Source organism: Vanellus vanellus (assembly GCF_965231255.1).
Source record: "Vanellus vanellus genome assembly, chromosome: 4".
In the NCBI taxonomy this organism is placed as follows: Eukaryota; Metazoa; Chordata; class Aves; order Charadriiformes; family Charadriidae; genus Vanellus; species Vanellus vanellus.
The window spans coordinates 6,057,059-6,077,341 of record NC_138909.1 but is presented as its reverse complement, the minus strand read 5'-3'; the positions used below and the strand labels follow the sequence as shown (position 1 = coordinate 6,077,341).

Below are 20,283 nucleotides of genomic sequence, written 5' to 3'. Positions count from 1 at the left end.
GCATGTTTCTTCTCATTTTCTGGCAGTTCATTATACGGTGGGGCCTCTTCTGCACGCGTCACCTCTTCCTCTGGTGATATTCCGAAATCTTTGCCTTCTGGCCAGTCCATGATCACTTCCAGTATGCCTGGACGACTGGGGTTTCCCATTCGAGTTCGCTGGGTGATCAGTGCAATCCACTTACTCCACGTAGCATCAGTTGCATGATGTGTGGCAGGGACCCTTTCTTTGAACATCCAGCCCAGCACTGGCAGTCGAGGTGCTAAGAGGAGCTGTGCTTCAGTGCCAACCACCTCCGAAGCAGCTCGAACCCCCTCGTATGCTGCCAATATCTCCTTTTCTGTTGGGGTATAGCGGGCTTCGGATCCTCTGTATCCCCGACTCCAGAACCCCAGGGGTCGACCTCGAGTCTCCCCTGGTGCTTTTTGCCAGAGGCTCCAGGTAGGGCCATTCTCCCCGGCTGCAGTGTAGAGCACATTTTTAACGTCTTGTCCTGCCCTGACTGGCCCCAGCGCTACTGCATGAACTATTTCCTGCTTAATTTGTTCGAAAGCTTGTCGTTGCTCAGGACCCCACTTAAAATCATTCTTTTTCCGCGTCACTTGATATAGAGGGCTCACAATCAGACTGTAATTTGGAATATGCATCCTCCAAAAACCCACAACACCTAAGAAAGCTTGTGTTTCCTTTTTACTAGTCGGTGGGGACATAGCTGCTATTTTGTTGATCACATCCATTGGGATCTGACGGCGTCCATCTTGCCACTTTATTCCTAAAAATTGGATCTCCTGTGCAGGTCCCTTAACCTTACTTCGTTTTATGGCAAAGCCAGCTTTCAGAAGGATTTGAACTATTTTATTCCCTTTCTCAAAAACTTCTTCTGCTGTGTCGCCCCATACAATGATGTCATCAATGTACTGCAAATGTTCTGGAGCTTCACCCTGTTCCAGTGTGGTCTGGATCAGTCCATGACAAATGGTGGGGCTGTGTTTCCACCCCTGGGGCAGTCGATTCCAGGTGTACTGGATGCCCTTCCAAGTGAAAGCAAACTGTGGCCTGCACTCTGCCGCCAAAGGGATTGAGAAGAATGCATTGGCGATATCAATCGTTGCATACCACTTGGCTGCCTTCGACTCCAGTTCGTATTGAAGCTCTAGCATGTCTGGCACAGCAGCGCTCAGCGGTGGTGTGACTTCATTCAGGCCACGATAATCCACTGTTAGCCTCCACTCTCCATTAGATTTTCGCACTGGCCATATGGGACTATTAAAGGGTGAGCGAGTCTTGCTAATCACTCCTTGAGTCTCTAGTTGACGAATCAACTTATGGATGGGAATCACAGAGTCTCGGTTAGTACGATATTGCCGTCGATGCACCGTTGTGGTAGCAATCGGCACCTGTTGTTCTTTGACCCTCAACAACCCTACCACAGAGGGGTCCTCTGAGAGACCAGGCAAGGTGGATAACTGTTCAATTTCTTCCGTCTCCAAGGCAGCTATGCCAAAAGCCCACCGGTATCCTTTTGGGTCCTTAAAGTATCCTCTCCTGAGATAGTCTATGCCAAGGATGCATGGAGCCTCTGGGCCAGTCACAATGGGATGCTTTTGCCACTCATTTCCAGTTAGGCTTACTTCAGCTTCCAGTACAGTCAACTCTTGTGATCCCCCTGTTACTCCAGAAATACAAATGGGTTCTGCTCCTCTGTAATTTGATGGTATTAAGGTGCATTGTGCACCAGTGTCCACCAGAGCCTTATACTCCTGTGGCTCAGATGTGCCAGGCCATCGAATCCACACAGTCCAATAAACCCGGTTGTCCCTTTCCCCCACCTGGCTGGAGGCAGGGCCCCTCTAATCCTGATCATAGTATACATTACTCACCTGTTGCAAAAATGATTTGGAAGTCCCTTCAAGAGGATCGGAGGTTAGATCAGGCCTTCCATTCTGTCTGGGGAACTGTCTGCTGGAAACAGGAGCTGCACTTTTTCTGGAGGGATCCCCTTTTGTGTTTGTTCTTCCTTGCAGCTCACGTACCCGTGTCCGTAGTGCTGAGGTAGGTTGTCCATCCCACCTCCTCATGTCCTCTCCGTGGTCACGCAGGTAAAACCACAGGGTGCCTCGTTGTGTGTACCCCCTGTACTCTTCCTCTTGAGTAGGGAAACGCCTGCTCCTAATAGCTGAGATGCTGGCCTGTACAGGTGGGGTGTAGGACATACTCTCTTCAAGTTGCTGGACCTTCTGGGACAGTTTCTCCACAGCTGAAACGAGGGGGGAAGATAGGCTTTCTTCATATTGACGGAGTCGTCCAGCCACCTCATCCACCGTTGGTCCCTCTTCACCTCTCCATTCCATCACTGCCAAGGAGTTGGCATATGATGATGGTGCGCTCCGCACAAACTTCCGCCATATGGGCCTTGTGCACTGGACTTCATCAGGATCTGTGGGTAACTGCGCATTATCTGGGTCAAAGTAAATCATCTCTCGTACGGCTAATTCCCTTAGGTACTGGATACCTTTTTCCATGGTGGTCCACTTGCTTGGACGACATACAACATCTTCACTGAAAGGATACCTTTCCCTTACACCTGCCAGGAGTCGTCTCCAGAGGCTGAGGGCTTGTGTCTTTTTCCCAATTGCCTTGTCAATGCCTGCCTCCCTAGACAGGGATCCCAGCTGCTTAGCTTCCCTGCCCTCTAATTCCAAGCTACTGGCCCCATTATCCCAGCATCGGAGCAGCCAGGTGACAATGTGCTCACCAGGAAGTCGACTGAAATCTTTTCGCATATCTCGCAGCTCACTCAGGGATAGGGATCGGGTTATTACCTCTGGTTCTGTCTCTTCCTCCTGTTCCTTTGATGGCCCTGGTTCATCATCATCCTTTACTATGCGAACTGATTTCTTGGTGTATTTCTTCTTCTGTATAGGAGCAACTGATACTGGCACAGGTTGGTTGTCCAATTCAGCTGCAGTGCCTGCCACTGGGGTTTGAGTGGCTGCATTGCCTGTCACCAGGGTTTGAGTAGCCACAGTGCCTGCCACTGGAGTTAGAGTAGCCTCATTGTCTGCCACCGGAGTTGGAGTAGGCATAGTGCCTATCACTGGAGTTGGAGTAGGCTCCTTGTCTGCCACCGGGGTTGGAGTAGCCTCCTTGTCTGCTGGTCTGGCTTTCCCCTCTTTCCCCTGAAGGTCCTGCGTAGTACTGAGCAGTGTTTGGTAGATACTGGCCAGGGCCCAACACAGTGCCATAAGTTGTGCCTCTCTGGAATAGCCACAGCATTTTCCTTTGAAATATTCTATTACTTTATCAGGGTCCTGTAGTTGTTCAAGGGTGAAGTCCCAAACCATTGGAGGTGAGAAGTTCTCTAGATATCTGCCCATGTTCTCCCACATCCCATGCCACCCCTGACTATCTGGCCTTGGGACAGATTTCTGAGTGGTAGTCTTAAACAGCTTTTTTACCCTAAAAAAGACTTGAAAAACATTCAGGAGACATAGCAATAGGAACACGCTGGTTTGAGCATCCCAAGGATATTCAAAATTCTCAAGAGGTGTTACACCTGGCCCAAAGGAGAAAAAGGAGGCAAAAGAGCTGGGGAAAGTATCTCCCCCTGTTTCTCCCATAGATTGGGTGTGATTATTGATAACTTCTGAGAGACGGGAACCAAGGTATGGACAGGACAGCAATACTACATAGAAACCCCAACAAAGCCACTTGAATAGTGATGTTACCATATCATAAGCTGATATTGCACAGGACAGCAAAATTATAGTCCTGATCCCTCTCCCTGAGATAACAAACAGCATCACAGGGAGTACATACAGCATATAAGAATTTACATAACACAGCCATGTAAACAAACGAAGCAACATTGTAACCGGCAACTATTTAACTAATAGGAGAAATACATATAAGAAATCCGTTTTAACAAGCTCTGGTCAGATCTGTTGTTATTACAACCCTTCGAGCCCCACGTTGGGCGCCAAAAAGGACTGTCGTGGTTTGGCCTCAGCCAGCAACAGAGAACCACGCAGCCGCTCGCACGACTCCCACAGCCGTGGGAAAAATCAGCAAAAAAAGGGCAAAACTCGTGGGTTGAAATATTATAATTTAGCAGAACAGACAAAGGGAAAAAGAAAGAAAGAAAAACAATAACACCGGTAAAGGAATACAAGAACGCGATTACAGTACCGCCGCGAAGCGCACCGACCGGACCCGCACCGCCGCGACCCGCCCCCGAGTGGCGACTGACTCCCCCGACCCGGCTAGCTCCTTTTATAGCGGGCATGGGTCACGTGGTATGGAATACGTGCCTCCCCTGCCGGCTCCTTGGAAATTAACCCCATCCTTGCCGGAACCAGGACAACCAGATACTGTGCATCATGGGTTGTAAGAATGCGGTTCAGCTTAAGCATGCTCTGTTCATCTGAAAAAATTTTGAAAATCACTATTTTAAAGTGTACTTTTCCTTTGGCTGTACCTGGACTGCTGTCCACTTAAACCGTTCTCTAGTCTCCCATCCATTTGTGGCTAACGGATTAAACGGATTCTCTACTACCAAGAGAATATAATGTACCTTTTTATTATGAACTTTCATGCCATTACTTCCTTTTTATATCAGTACTCAATAATATGAAGAATGTTAACAGCCATTTGAACTAAACCATTAGCACATTTCTGCATACTATACAGTTGTTAAGGAAATACAAAATAAATCTCTATGTCATACTTTCTTAAGCTGAACTTCTTGCCTCACTGACAACAAGCCACCTGTAATCCTAATTCTGTGATATATTATAGGCTTTTGTGCAAGACTGAAAGGAGTTAGTTTGGTGCTACAGCTGATTAACCCCAAGATAGGTAGAATAAATAAAGGAAAAAAGACTTAATTTTCACAGTTTACAAACATGGTGTGTACCCTGATACCATACACAGATGAAACTTAATTGCTTTTATTTTTTCTTGTCCTTCATGGACAAACCAATTAATGCTATTGTGTGAAGCACACTACTGGCTCACTGTGTCCAGTCTACTGAACAAAACAGTTCCCATTATTTTGATGTACCAGCCTAGCATGATCTCTAGTACATAGTATCTTCAGATGATGTGTGCAGTGGAGTCTGTGGCAGCTGTTAAATCAGTATTTAGTTCACTGATGCAAGATACCAAATTGAAAGAGATTGACTTAGTGTCCTGGGCATTCTCCTAGCCATAAAATGTGACATACTGAGCTGACTTAAGTATTGCTGTCTGAAGGAGTGACAAGTTCAGGGGGAAGATGTATCATTGCTATCAGCTCTATTGTGCAATAAAACCCATGTTCAAGTAACGGTGCCTGCATACAGCATATTTAAACCAATATGCTTTTAGTTGGAGTAACTTAAAATGTTTCTTCTTTGAATGGTCTTTGGTGTTTTCTCAGAGATTTCTTTCAAGGACATTATGAAGTGGAAATAAGTTCCACAGCTACACCTGAACATAAAGCAGCTCCGTAGATTGGAGATGCAGCTGGTAATATGCACAGTTACATAAGTGGCTACGTACTCTGAAAGTCAGCTGCAAAGTTTTCAGGGATATGGCTACATTTTCCCCTACTTAGTATTTACCAACTTTAAGATTTCTTATTTGTTGTCTGTCAAACTAATGTTTAAAAACAGAAGAAACTTGAATTTTAAATGGAATTACACTGAGAATTTGCCTGTCACACTAAGGAATAGACTTGTTCATTTGATATTTTCTTTATATAGACCAGAAAATAAATAGCATACCTGCATTTTATGTCATGTATTGGGGCATAGTTGTATAAATGTTGCTTCTCCTTGTCTTGAAGCCAAACAGATTGTAATTTTGGATTTAATACTTGGACAAACCTGAGGAAAAGCTCTCATACAAGCAGTTCTAGTTATTCCTGGGAATTCAGTGAGTCTGTCTTACATAAACCGTTCAAGCTGTATAAAGACTTGAGCTCCAGCTCATACTGTAAGGAGCAAAGAGGATTTTGACACCGTAAGATAAATGGAATGGAGCCATCCTCACTCTCTCTGGTAACCACGTGAAGATCTTAGACAATTTGCCTGCATTAGACACCCAGCCCTCAGATGGCAGGTGAGGTGAGTCCCATACAACAGCAGCCCTTCCTCACTTCTTATGTGATTGGGTGAAACTTTAGTGCATGTCCCCAGTCTATTCCAAATGTAGTTATGCATAGGAAGCTAACAGTTACATTTGAATGTTAATCTGATTTCAAGTCTATAGTTAATACTGAATTACAAGTTTTTCTGATTTGAGAATGTATCATTTTCTGTAAAACCTGTTCGTGTTTTGAAAGGGATGTATGTATTAATTCTCAACTCTAAAATTAAAGAAGTACCTTGCATGGATTAAGAAACAAACAAATAGCTGATATTGATGATGGCAGGACCAAAAAGAAATTCCAGTACTCAAGTATAAAATCATTTCTCCAGCAGCAGCCTAGCACCCTCCTTGATTCTGGGCCTGCTGGCCAGTCTGAAGATTTCTCCACAGGGCAGAAGAGGAAAGATTATTGAGTACATAAATCACCTTTCCCCCCTGAGTATGCCCCATAAAGTCTACTTATTGCAGAGTGAGTACTGTGGAGGGAGATCCTGTAACATCATGTTTTCAAAGAGCATTTACTAAAAGTCCGTGGCTGAAGTCCAGGACTGCAGTTCAAGACCACATTTATAGGCATCTGACAGGCATTCACCACACCAAGCAACCCATCTAAAGGAATGAACGCTACATCCTCCAAAAGACCACCATCTTCGTAATCTATTAACTCTCCCATATCACCCCTTCCTTCCTGACTTCTACTATTCCTTATTACCATAGGCAAGGAAATACTTAACTTTTCACTTTCTTCTCTAGCTTCATATTTTCCACCATCTTGCTATCATCAAGTTTACTCAAGGCAGCTCGCTCAGGCCAACCATCTTTTTCTGACAGAGTAGAACCAAGAAAGAAACCAAGAGCCTAATGCCTTCCTGGTAATACGTGCTTGTCCCATCTCAAGACCTTGCCGAGCACAAGGTTTTTCCTTTTATTCTTCATTCACATTACTCTAAGAGTTTCAAACACATAATTTTTGGTACTCTGGTACATTACACCTTTTGTGCAACTTTTGCTCCAAGTCAACAGCTTGTTTCCTCTCCAATTTCAAACTCTATTTCTGCCTCTTTAGTTTCTGTCTTTCTAGGCAAGTAAGTAGTTTCCCTTCACTACAGTTTGTCATTGTTTTTGTTTTCCTTCTTTTTTTGTCTTTTGTACAGCCTGACTCTTCATGTTGGTGTCCTCTGACTTGATCCCACACTGTAGTTTCCTTCCTGGAATATTTACAACACTTTGATCATTTTCTTCTCTCCCCTCATTATTCTGTTCCTCAGCTGGAAAAGATATATCAACACCAGAAGCTTTCCATTCTAGGTAAGAAGGCAACTTTCTCCTTGGAGACACTGTCTGTCCTGTCCAGTTTTACATTTTGCCTTGTCATTGATATTAAATTGACAATGAATGTTGACTACTTATGGAAATTGGGGACATAATTCTCACCATAAAACGTTTACTGGACTAAACCCAACCCAGCAAACAAATTGATATATACAAGGGGAACAATACAAAAGCTATCAGCAGGGCACAGGTTTATTTTATGCAGATGTACAGTTTGCATATTATGGGACTCAATAGCACTCAAGTTTCCAATAACTTCTTTTTTTGGTTGACCAATTTTCTTCATTACTTATAGGTCCCTGCAGAATTCAGAGCTGTTATTACAAACATATACATTACAGAAGGAACACAGCCTGACATGCATAGCTTTTTAATAAGGTTTTCATCAGCTGCTTTTACTGACAATTTTTCATTTCTCTTACGGCCTGCTTTTAATGTCTCAGTCTTCATTCGATACTGTAAAACAAAAGGAGTGGTATATTACCACAGAACGTACTCATGGCTGAGTATAAAAATAATCACACGATGCACTTGAAGCATGAAGGCTCTGTAGGCAATTTCCGTTCCTGTTTGCCTATGCAATCTATGCATCTAGATTGGAAAAGCTATCCTCTTTTCCTATATCAGATTAACACCCCCCCAAAAAGCATTCTCAAAGCTTAGATTCCTAATTGAAAATAATCCATATTGAGTTTTAAGTCTAACATTCAAAGGTAAGCATACATATTTGTGCAAAGACTTTTGTGAAATCTTCTAAGACCTGCACTTGTGAAACTGTACACCATAAGCTGACGTTCAAAACTCACTTCATCCCAAGTGACACAAGGCAAAATAAAGTGTCCTTTTATCATTAAGAAGTGATTGTGATGTCCTCAATTTTAATTATTTGAGGTAACAGAGTCAGCAAAAATAAAAAGCAGTTCTCTATCCTGCCACAGATGTCAATAAAGTGAGTGCCTGATGGTTGCCAATTCAGCTCCATCAGGACCTGAGGCAAGTTTACTCTGGCTCTAGGACACAGCTCTGATTCATACCACAGAAGCATATTTTAGGTGTGGCTACATTTACTAAAGAGTGATCTGTAACCAAAATCAAATTTTTTGTCATGATCCAAACGTTTAAGAAAGGTGAAAAACCCCTGCTAATTTTCTCAGCTCACACGTCAATACTAGTGGTGAGATAATCAATGAGATGCATCTAATATCCCTGTCAGCCAACCTTTCCCTGCAGAAAAGGGGTTGGAACAAGTTGTAGAGCATTTTCTCTAGGTGTTTTCTTCTTTGGTGTGGGGTATAACTTGTGTTCCCTCTTCAACATGAAAAACATATCCCTCTTTGTGATATGAAGGGGAGAAAAAGAGTGAGGCTTAACACTCTGGTCAAAGAAGGTAAAAAGTAAGCTTGCAGTGGGATTGCATCAGTAGGGAAATACACTTCTACTCACTTCAGTGGATTTCTATCAAGGATCATTCTTACTAAACCTCTCTTTTCCTTAGCTCACAGCTTAGCTCTGATACATGAGGCTGGCTTTGTCCCAGCTACGCTCTACCTCCGGCAGTTATAATAGATGAGGGATTCAGATTCATGAACCCTTTACTTGCATTTGAAATAGGCTACAACATTCTGGGCAAATCTGTTTTATTTTTTCCATCCCCATAAATATCAGCAGGCACCATGAAATCTGACCTAGCTCAGATCTGATACCCACCACTCATGTGCTGCTCACAGCACTTCCAGAAGAGGGTTATCCTGAAGTGTTCAGAACAGCTTTACAGATTGAAAATGCCAGTACCAGCATGTCTCAAAAGAATATCAAAACTTGACTGTTGATACAATAAATCTGAGACGATATCTCCAAGAACAGCACAGAACGAAGAAAAGCTGTGAAGGGCAGCGGAAGGTGGGAGGAAAAAAAAAAAAAAGGCCAAAAAGTTTGGAGTTGGTGTTCACTATTATGAGTACTGCCTATTTTTTGTCAAGAGCTCTCCATTCATAGATCATGCAGGATGCTTAGTCTCATATCTAATATCTATAATGGTGAGGGAACACATCCAGATTTAGTCAGAGAGAGTCTGTCAACTAAAATGATTCCCAAATGCTCCAATACCTTGCAACCTGGCAAGTAAACCTTATTCCAGATATTCCTCTTAACATCTGGTGGTGTGATGATTCTGAGTATGTGCTTGTGCATTCACACTCACAAAGACAGGATATTGCCCATTCTCCTACGTTCTCTAAAGCAAAATTTAAATAATATGTTACCAAGGACGGGACTCTTGAGGAGTGCATTCATGTCACTGCACTACTTCAACAAAATTACAGCTTTACATTCCTCTTGGCTCAGGCTGTACTGCACAACATCCATAGGGCAAAGGAGGAGGGGGTTGAAATTCAAAATAAATCACCTGGAAATTCAGAAGTGCTACATTTCTCATAGTGAATCATGCCAAAAGCTGCATTAAGTTGTCCCACCATAAAGAGAATGAGAAAGGTCTGAAAACTTTCTTCCATCATCCGCAAATTCTGACTGATAATCAGGAAAGTTATTAGTACACACCCACATATACACACACCTGCTGTACTTTGGAAGTGAAATTCAGTAGTTCTTTGTCTACCATCCCCACTCTTATTTTAGCAATTAATGAAGTCAATGTAAATCTTTCCATTGATTTCAGTGGTCTCCAGCAGAAGGCTCCAGATCTGCCTCTGGGAGCTGCTTTCAGTCCTCTTGGCTAAATGGAATTTGTTAGCTTTGCAGCATTACAGATTAATTTATACCACCACGTCTGACAGTCTACCTGGGGGGCAGAAAGGCTGTAATTCAATATTTTAAAGGTATATTATGTTCATTAAATGGTGTGTACATTAACTGAATGTAGAAGTTAATAGAAATAAATTTTTATATAATAGAGTACAGTATAAACTAATGAGAAATAAAGGAATGTTAGTCACCACACCATAACAAAATATTCTCACATCTACACATGTCCCTGGAGAATTGTTACCTCATGCTCTGTGTGAGGGACGTCTAGCAACAGCGGGCTTTGTTGTCTGAGGTGACTCACCTGGAATTAGTTAATGCTTCCAAATGAAGCTAAGGAATGTTAACATTTTAAAGAGCTCAGTGATACAGTAAACCCTTACACTGGATTTACATTATTTGCATCATATTTATTTTTAGTACTGTTTTTCCACTTTACACGTAGAAAAGTGGCGGAGGGGTTACAATTAAATTCTAGAACATCCCTACACTGCTATTAACACCTCTTTTTCCTCCACTAATCCCAAAGCTAAAATGACTTTGTTTTCTGTATTGATCTGCCATTACCTCATGACACAGATGTATGTATCTTTAAAATTATATTCTATAATTTGCAAATTGGCACACTACATGAATTACTGAAATGACACAAAAGTAAACAGAAGAACAAAAGATTCTTATAAACCATATTGCTATTCTTACTGGATATTAAATACCTGATTTTTTTCATACCATATTTATTCCATCTTTAGTGTACATTCCCTAGGACAGACAACTTCTTACGGAATCTGCAGGCAGCAAATTCTATAAAAATTTGCACGCAGTAAATTTACCCAATAAACATTGGAGAGGATGGGCTGGGCCTAAAACCCATTGAAACTCAAACAAATATTTCAATTCAAGTTGCTTTGGATCAGTCCACAAGTGCAAACTATCTTTTATAAATAAACATTCTAGAGTGTTAAGTCATAAAATAGACCTCGTTTCTTGTTCATTACAACATCCCCTTCCTTACATTATTCACCTTCCAAATAATACATCTATATATATACATATATACACACACAGACCCTTTTCCACAAGAGGGACTTAATATATTGAGACACTATAGCTTTCCTAGTATGCTTCACACTCTTTCCTATTTTGCTATTGCCTCTAACAACCTATTCCTATCCATTTTTAAGAGATCAACTAATCCAGCTGCACCTCTTGCTAACACCAGGTCTTTAGAAATGCATTATAACGGACACTGAAATTCATGACTCCTCTCACCTTTAACTGAGATTCAGAGTTTTCAATGGCAGCTCTATGTTCTCACATCAGAAAAAGAGGTTACTCCCTGAACGTACTTAATGTTTCATGCATCAAATGCAAACATCTAGCAGTCCCTTGGAACTCGTATGCTACCATACAACTATGAAATGGATTTTTCTAAAATGCCAGTGGGTCCTCGCATTTTTAATAGGTTTCTGGTCCAGCAGTCCTGGAGAGGAAAATGTCCAGGTACTAGTAATAACCACTATTAACAGAAATTCACTAATTGTACTATTCCATGATATGATACCTGGAGTAATACATCTTAATGTAGGCTTGAAAACCATGTGCCAAAGAAAGCATTTAACTTCCACCTGTACTTGTATATATTATTCACATGACTGAATGCATAGAACAGGAGAGTACCAATGAAAAATTACTAAACAAGTAACTCACTAACCACTTACATGTATAATCATTTACTTTATAGTAACTATGATGCAAATTTAAGCATGGCAGACAGCTTTCCACCACTACAAATGTATTCTTACACAAGCCTTCAAATCCTTCCATGGAGGTTCTCAAGAGTCTCTGACTTGGAAGCTGTTTTATTACGCAGTCAGAATTTTCAGATCTTTTCCTCCTCAAACAAAGCAACAAATTCAAACTCAAATCCGGTGTATTTTTCAGACCAAGAATAACAAAACAAAAAGTCAGTAAAACACCAAGATTAGTACCTAAATATTATAGAACTACTTCCCTTTTCCCTGGCTTTTTTTTTTTCTTTTTTCCTCATTTGAAGAAACTTCACCCGGTGTAAAATAAAGTCCATTCTTTTCAATCTGGAGTAGAACAGGAAGTTACCTACTATATAACAACTAAGAGGCCTACCCAATTAATGAGGTCTCTGTGAGACCTGTCAGGCTTTATCTGCCGGCTATCGCAGAGGGCGGTGATGCTGATGGAATGTGAGTGCAGGTCCTGCCACCCTGACTGCAGCGCCTTTCCAGACCTCATCCCGAATGGAAACAAAAAACAGTTGTGACCATCAGAAACCTGATTAATTGAGAGTGGCATTCTGAACCTGGTGCTGGTGACCCAATGACTGGGAATTGCCCTGGAGGTTTAAAGTCTCATGTCCTTCCCAGGGTAGCAGTCACACTTATAACAAAACTGCCTAGTTAAATTACATTAGCCAACTACTGTTTACAAATTTCAGGATCACATACGGTCTGCCCATTGTTTGGCACAGATAAACACAATCAGCCCTGGCATTTGAAGCTGCTGACAGATTGCCAGCCACTGGTGCAGATGGTGGCAGCACAAGAGCGCTAATTACCGATGACATTAATGATGAGGTAACCTGTCTCTCTTCAGCTAATAAACAGACAGAATGTGTTTCCTATTAATTTTTTTTCAGATAACAAATTGTTTAACTTTAATGGTAGAGAGCAACAAAACCAAATTATCTGTTCTTTGGAGAAATTTGTTTTCCGCTAATTGCTCTAAACAATCAATAACAGAATTACAACTGGCATTATCCCACTGGGAACAGAAGCAGAGAAGTCAAAGTCAATTAGCTTCCTACAGTACGATGCACTCAGATGGAAAGAGTCATTACAACAGAGTGTAAAAGTCAAACTATGAAGTATGCAGTTGCATGAACAAAGCAGACTTGGATAGAAAATCTAACAGAGGGCTTTTACATACCTGTCAATTCTTCATATATCACTGCAGTTTCCAGCTTTCCTTTAGATGCTTACAAAAAAAGGATAAAAAGACAGGTAAGACAATATCTTTGGATCTTAGAAAGCTCTGTTTCTTAGAAGCGCACTAAGGCTGTAAGTCTTCAGAAGTCATGGCTGAGAAATGTCTCATCTACAGAATAAAAAGAACAAATAACTAGCTCAGTTTTCTGTCAATGTTCCATTAGTACAAATATGATAAATATGGAAAAGCTGAGGACTCCACAGTGGCTACTGAAATATTATGCATGTGGGCAAAATAGCTGCCATAGTTGACTTTCCAGCTTTTTCTCCACTATGGGGTAGAGAAGGAGGGGCAAGGAATAAAATAAGGCAACTGTCATTGCCACATGATCAGCGCTTAATACAATGGCCATGCTTCAAGTGAGGAGACAACTTCATTGGAACTTAGAGGCCCTGCCTTATGTAAGCCCCACATACCAGCAGTGTGCTGAATGACTTAAGCATCCATCCTCTTGGAGGCAGGACTTCAAGCTCTTGTTGCAGCCCTGAAAGTCCTGAGGAGAAGTTGGATTCTTGTGTCCTGCAGGGCTGTGCCTCCTGGCCTTGCTAAGCAGTGCCTCTCATCAAAGCCCACAGCCTGTCCAGGATGAAGCAGCCAAGAGGTAGTATGTTTTTGCATATATCCCCATTTCCCCCACCATGGGTTCATGATACAACAGAAACCAGACATAGATATATGCATTTATATATATTAACTGACTATTCTGGAGGAATATTTTAACTAATAGCAATTGAATCAAAGCAGCAGCCACGTAGTAGCAAGGACAAGTCACCTTCCCCGGAGATATTTAAAAGACGTGTAGATGTGGCACTTAGGGACATGGTTCAGTGGTGGACTTGGCAGCATTAGATTTATGGTTGGACTTGATGATTTTAAGGGTCGTTTCCAACCTAAATAGTTCTATGACCATCCATATTAGAAAAAAAATTCAAGCACATAAGATACAGACATATTCTGCTAGAATAATTGCTGTTTTATCTGACTTTCTTCAAATGCATGGAGTTTTAGATTTACTTTTGTTTTTTAAACATATTAATGGATTATTTGTTGGTTCCAGTGCATTCAGTCAAGAAAATAGTATTTTAACACACTTTGTGTTGAACGTAACTCACTTGGTGTGTTGGAAGAGTCAGGTCCACATTATTTCACATTAATTCCTTGGACCCTGCAGTTTCTCATCAGGGAAAAGCTTAGTAGTGTATATTTTGCCCTGGAAAACAGAAATCATAGAGCTTTACATGAACCCTTGACTGATTTAACATCTCTCTTGGGCTGAGCTCCTGACTCTTCTAGTAAGGAGTGGCTAAAGAGCCAAAGTGCTCTTGCACAGGCTACTCGAATCCAGTGCTTGTTCCCCCCAGATCATTCCATCAGGACACTTTCCTGCACAGGTTTATTTTTCTACAGCAATGTCTCTAATTTTATACAGGGTAAAAGTTGCTGGCTACCCAAGGCCTTAATACATTGAGCAATGTTTTCGGCAGTAATGTAATGTTGTATTTGAAAACACGTTATCTCCCCACTTTATGCTGCTGCACACAAATGAGTCAACTGACTTTCTCATGCAAGCACAATTGCAAAGGCATCCAAAACTTTTGTTAAAGGCCACCTACTTTTTCCATGAGTTATCAGAAACAACACAGTTGTTTCACTGTTTAGAAGCAAATAACAATGAATGGCTGTTCTGGGCTGGGAAAGGTTTACATACATCCTCCCAGTTCTCTTTTTTCAGAGCTTGGAAATAACAACAGCATACAAGCCCTACAGCCACTAATTTAGCACCATGTTGTGACTCTCTCTGTTTCTTTCCATTTGCCTCAAGCAAAGTCAAGTTCTAGTGACCTTCTTTGGCCAATATATATGAAACTGGTTCGTGTGACCTCAGTACAGTTTTGTACAAAGCATTAAATTTCTTGTACAAAGCAAATGGTACACTCTGTTGACCATGAAATTCTTATGACTGGGCTTAAGTTGGTTTGTCTATGCACTGCTGTATAATTAAGTGTGGGACCAAGTTTTGTTGAAAAGGAAAACAAACATTTTGTTTAGTTTTGTTGCAAAACATTGCTAATTCAGGGGCTATTCTGCTGCTAAGCAGAAAAAGGAAATCTTTAAGCAACGAAAACAATAATGGTATTTAACAGTTCTCAGTTTTCCTCCTTAGCCAGGATTCTTGTAAAATGAAGACAACATCCCTCTGCGCCTATATGCGCAACAACAATTAGTTAAGCCACCTGTAGCATGTTATTTTTTCCTATGCAAAAGAGAGCATGTGGTGGTTAGAACAGATACTTGATACAGAAGGGAACATCTCATTTATACAGACTCTGTTTACAAAGCCACTTAGGAAATTTTAAAAATTGCTCTGAATGCTTTGCTTACTTTTGCAGCAGAGATGTTTTCTTCCTGTGCTAACGCAATACAAATTTCCACAGAATACCAGCTGAGTGCTAACATTTGTTCTTTACAACATAACCCTCTACAGATGAGACCAAATTCTGCTTTACTTCGCATTTTGACAACTACTGTAGAAGTAACAGTTGCACAGTGTCATTCTGAATCACAAGTTTTGCTTATGATCTGCAGACTGCTTTCTTCCTTAATGCTGGAATCCTCGTAATTTATCATCTACAGATACACAGGGTGGGTATCTAACAAAACCTAAGTCAGCTCTTACCATGCAACTTCTGTTTTCCCTTCACACACATGAAGCACTCCTGAAGTGTTTATACAAATAAAAGGAAATCTTTTATCATACTCTTTGCTCATCTGGGTCACCTGAAATGCAAAGTGCAAAATTAAATTCCTACAAACAGTAAACCAGTTCATTCCTCTTTCTGCACTCTGCTACACTTCACCATGCACACAATGTGGTAATTGCTTTTGCTTGACTTGTTCAAACAGCCATTTTCATGATGTGACAGCTAGGGCACTAATATATTTATGCCCTTTGTAATCGGCCAGCACTGCTTGTAATTAGGTGCAAAGTTAATTAAGTGCAATACATCTAATAACTGCCTGCCAGTAATTGTAAAGTTTGATTTAGCACATGAACTGTCAAGGTGTCAGAATGGTGTGTTAAAAAATAAGTTGCTAACAGAAAAACAATCCTGCCACAAGCCAGAGAAAAGCACTGACAGTGAGTCAGTTGAGAAAAGGAAAAAATATTCAATACTTACTATTTCCAACACTGGGAAATGACCCCACCTGCATGTTGATAAGTTGTATCTTGCTTTATTGACAAATAGATTGAAATACATTTTTACTTACCATCCAATGTCTTCTCCTATACCCTTACCTTTAAAAGCTATACATATGGTATAGAATTTTTTAAAGTGTGTAAATGTCAGTAAGAGAACTGATTTAATTTTTTTAAAAATTAATGCATAAAGAGGGTTATAAAACAAACCAAGAAGGCCCAAAGAGTCACATTTCACATTTAGGGACCTGGTTTTGTGTTTCTTTTATTGCACTAAATACAGCTTTTCTTCTACTGAACATAAGAGAACATTATACATATCTCAAATACTTACATATAATACTAGTATATATAAATACGCTTTAGTTGTTTGTGCTTTAGTTAATTTCACAATTTCAATTCTTTACCTGGGAAAAAAAACATGTTGTTCATGACTTAATTCACTACGGGATATCCTTTCTCCAAACCATATTTTCAAACAACTTGTTCTTGGTTTCAATTGATGACTTGTGCTTCTTGAAAACTAGCTCCTCTCCTAATGATTGATCATCCCTTCTCCATGAGCACACTGTGAGTCTTCCAGCTCCATATTCTTTTTTCTTGAATTCAACTTTGATTCGGTCAAATGTCCCCTTCACCTCCATCCCTGTATGGTATGAACTGTAAAATGTTCTCTTCCTCATACTAGGCAGTCAGGGCAGGTTTGAGCTAAAGCATAGCTGGTCAGTGGGGAAAAAAAAAGAAAAAGAACAAATGACACATTCTATACATAGAATAATTTAGGACTAGCTGTACATCGGATTAGAAGTTACAGTGAGCACAAATGGTGAGGTATATATGTACCATAGCAGCACAAAATATGTGCATAGTTCAATAATACTTTGATTATTAACACACTCACAGATGTATGAAGCTCAGAAAATGACACCTATAAGATATCAAGAGGGAAAGCGTGGGCAATGCTCTGAAGCTTTTTTAGGCCAGGAGATGCAAATAAATTGATAGAATTTATACACATATAGGATAGCCCACAAACCTCGAGAAATAACCTAAGTTCAAGGACAACATTGCTACTTCCAAAGCAATCACCAGTAAAGCTTTCTTTCTAAAATACTTCACAAAAATCAATGTCAGATAAGCTAATCTTTGTGGTTAGTTATTATGAACTGATATTTGATCAGGGAAATTATGCCCTAGATTGACATGAAATTAATAATGCTTGTTGTGTGGTGCCCGATGACAAAGGTAAATGCTAATAGCTCTGAAATCCTAATGATTGCCAAAGTACTCTTCCGAGCTTTGATTAGTGCTTGTGTTGTGCAATTATGCTTTTCTATAATTACTGTGAATTACCATCATGATATTATTATTCTCATATTTTTTATTCCTCTGAAATTCTCAAAATTTCCTGCAGCTAAAAATGGATTTCATTTGCATTATCAGAAGCTTTGATTGTTTAATGAAAAATAATTCCATGCAGACCCTCATGTTAAATTGTCCATTTAAAATTTTCCTGTTATCTAGATTATGTTGAAGTGCCCTTTCTTTCATTTATCATTTGCCTTTATTATCACAATCACTGCCCTCGCTTCATGCTAGATTTCAGAGGCAGGAAAAAATGAAAGACATTTTTGTTCATATCCCTGTCTTCTGCCTGGAAGCCCTTTCTCTGCATGTTCTCCCTTTCCCATAAAACTCCTTATTTGGAAAGCTTAAGAACGCCAGGACTCAGCAAAATGTGCTAGCTATGCTAAAAATACAATTTTCTTTGATTGCAGTAGGGTCTGCAGAAGGCTACCTTGGACTTGTCTAAGGGTTAGAACCATGCCCTAAGCAAGTGAGATAACCAAGGACCATCCTTGTCTATGCCTGACGGCTGCTGGATATTTCCCTCTCAACAAATACACGTAAAAGGGCAGTGTGTGCTTCTTAGGAATGTCCGTCTCTGCTAGAGGCACAGTTACGTCTGCCTCCCTACTGAAATGTTTTTGGCTGGTGTGGATATCTTCATGGTTTCCAGTACTACAGTGGCTTTAAACTTCACAAGATAGCCTAAAATGACAACCATTTTTCAAAATGAGTCTTCATTTCAGTTCGCTCAGTTTGAAGCAAATTTCAGGACTGATTTTTGAGGTGTTCACACTTCTTGTGAGCAGTATTGATCAACTTATCATTAATCAGATGGCTACTTAACAGCCTTGGGAAAAAAAAAAAAAAAAAAAAAAAGAGATTGCCTCACCTTCGGAAATTAAAAAATAAATAAATAAGCCATTTGTTTGCATGTTTCCCAGTGCTTTTTGTTTATGTGCAGGACAATATTAGACTTAAAGTCTTGATTTTTGTAGTCTTTTTTTCTTCCCTGTCTGTAGGCATTAATTATTTTTTTCTTTTTTTCCTTTCTCAGTAATTGTACAGAACACCTGATGTCTTATGAAGCAATGGTGCTTTTGAAGGCTTCTGAAAGACTTGCCCCATGGCAGCTTGCAAAACATGAGTGCAACCATGTTGTAGGGGAACAATCAAAGCATGTACTCAGCAATGCTGTAATGAAAATGTAGAATCATAGAATGGTTTGGGTTGGAAGGGACCTTAAAGATAATCTAACTCCAGCCCACTTGCCATGGGCAGGGACACCTTCCACTAGACCAGGTTGCTCAAAGTCCCATCCAACTTGGCCTTGAAAACTTCCAGAGATGGGGCATCCACAGCTTCCCCAGGCAACTCCGCTGTAGCTTAAGCCATGCTCAAGGCTTATCTTCAAAAAACTTTTTAGGAGCAGAAAGGAAAGAGCAATTGACTTCAGTAGATTTCTGGATACTATATGCATTTCAAAATGTGTATAGTACCAGAACTAGCAAAATCCATTCAAAAGCCAAGTTGCAAAAGTAGTGGGAAATGTGGCTTTGTATAGGAGCCACTCAGAGGCATTGAGCTTAATAATTGTAAAAAAACACCAAATAGACATGACCTTCAAAATTAAAAAGCATGGAAGTATCCCACAAGCTAAAGAAGAGGTCATCTGATATTTGAAATATTTCTTCCAACATACATCACTTCTGCATGAAGTGCATGTATGTTTAAATAGGTGGACGAAAGGAGATAGAGAGACAGAATCTATTCTTCAAAATTCAGTGAAATTCAGTTCACTTTCTCTTGATTTACATAGAAAGTTTTCATTTCTATTCCAACAAAAATGAAAAAATCTTGTGACTTTTGCACAATTTTGACAGCCTTAAGGTTTGATGCATGTGTTGCCCAGTCTAGCTCAAGTTCACCATCATTTTGCTGCCTCTATATTAAAAGCCTTCACTGCAGTATTTCTATGAAAAGAGAAACTCAGTTTTTTTTAAACTATTTTGTGATGTATTCACAAATGCTGAAGTAGAAGATGGTCTAGACAACTAAATTTATATTATGTATTTCAGTACATACACACAGACTATTATTTTGTTATTTTGTCTCCCTCATTTCTTTCCAATCTTTTTCAACTGGTTCCATTTTCGCCTCATATATACATTGGCTTTTTCTCTCACATGAGCACAAGTCTCCTACGCAAAGTGTTAATATAACACGTGTGGTCACAATTTCACACTTGTAATATTCAAATAGGTTCAAACTTAGTCAGAATAAGTTTGACCATGCCTGCACGTATATTTAAGGGGATGAAAGCCTGAATCAGATGAAGGAAAACAGCCACTTTAAAAAAAAAAAAAAATCATATAAAAGTATATATATATATATATATATCCCTTAAAGATTTGTTTTCATTTTCACCATGGATAATAAGAAATGGGGATACTTCACCTATAACTTTATCATGATGTATGGAAAATTGA

The 20,283-nt window shown here is 40.2% G+C and overlaps 1 long non-coding RNA gene across 4 annotated transcripts in view; it reads right to left on the bottom strand.

The window, feature by feature from the left end:
- LOC309671033 overlaps nucleotides 1–14,443 on the bottom strand; it is a 69,199-nt gene extending 54,756 nt beyond the window's left edge. For 3 of the 4 annotated variants that reach the window (XR_014269088.1, XR_014269089.1, XR_014269090.1), the window contains exon 1: nucleotides 13,189–13,300. This is a non-coding gene — a long non-coding RNA (uncharacterized lncRNA). Of the gene's footprint in view, nucleotides 1–13,188; nucleotides 13,301–13,664; nucleotides 13,825–14,360 lie in introns of those variants that run through there. The other variant, XR_014269087.1, reaches the window with a different exon arrangement.
- Nucleotides 14,444–20,283: the final 5,840 nt, after the last annotated feature.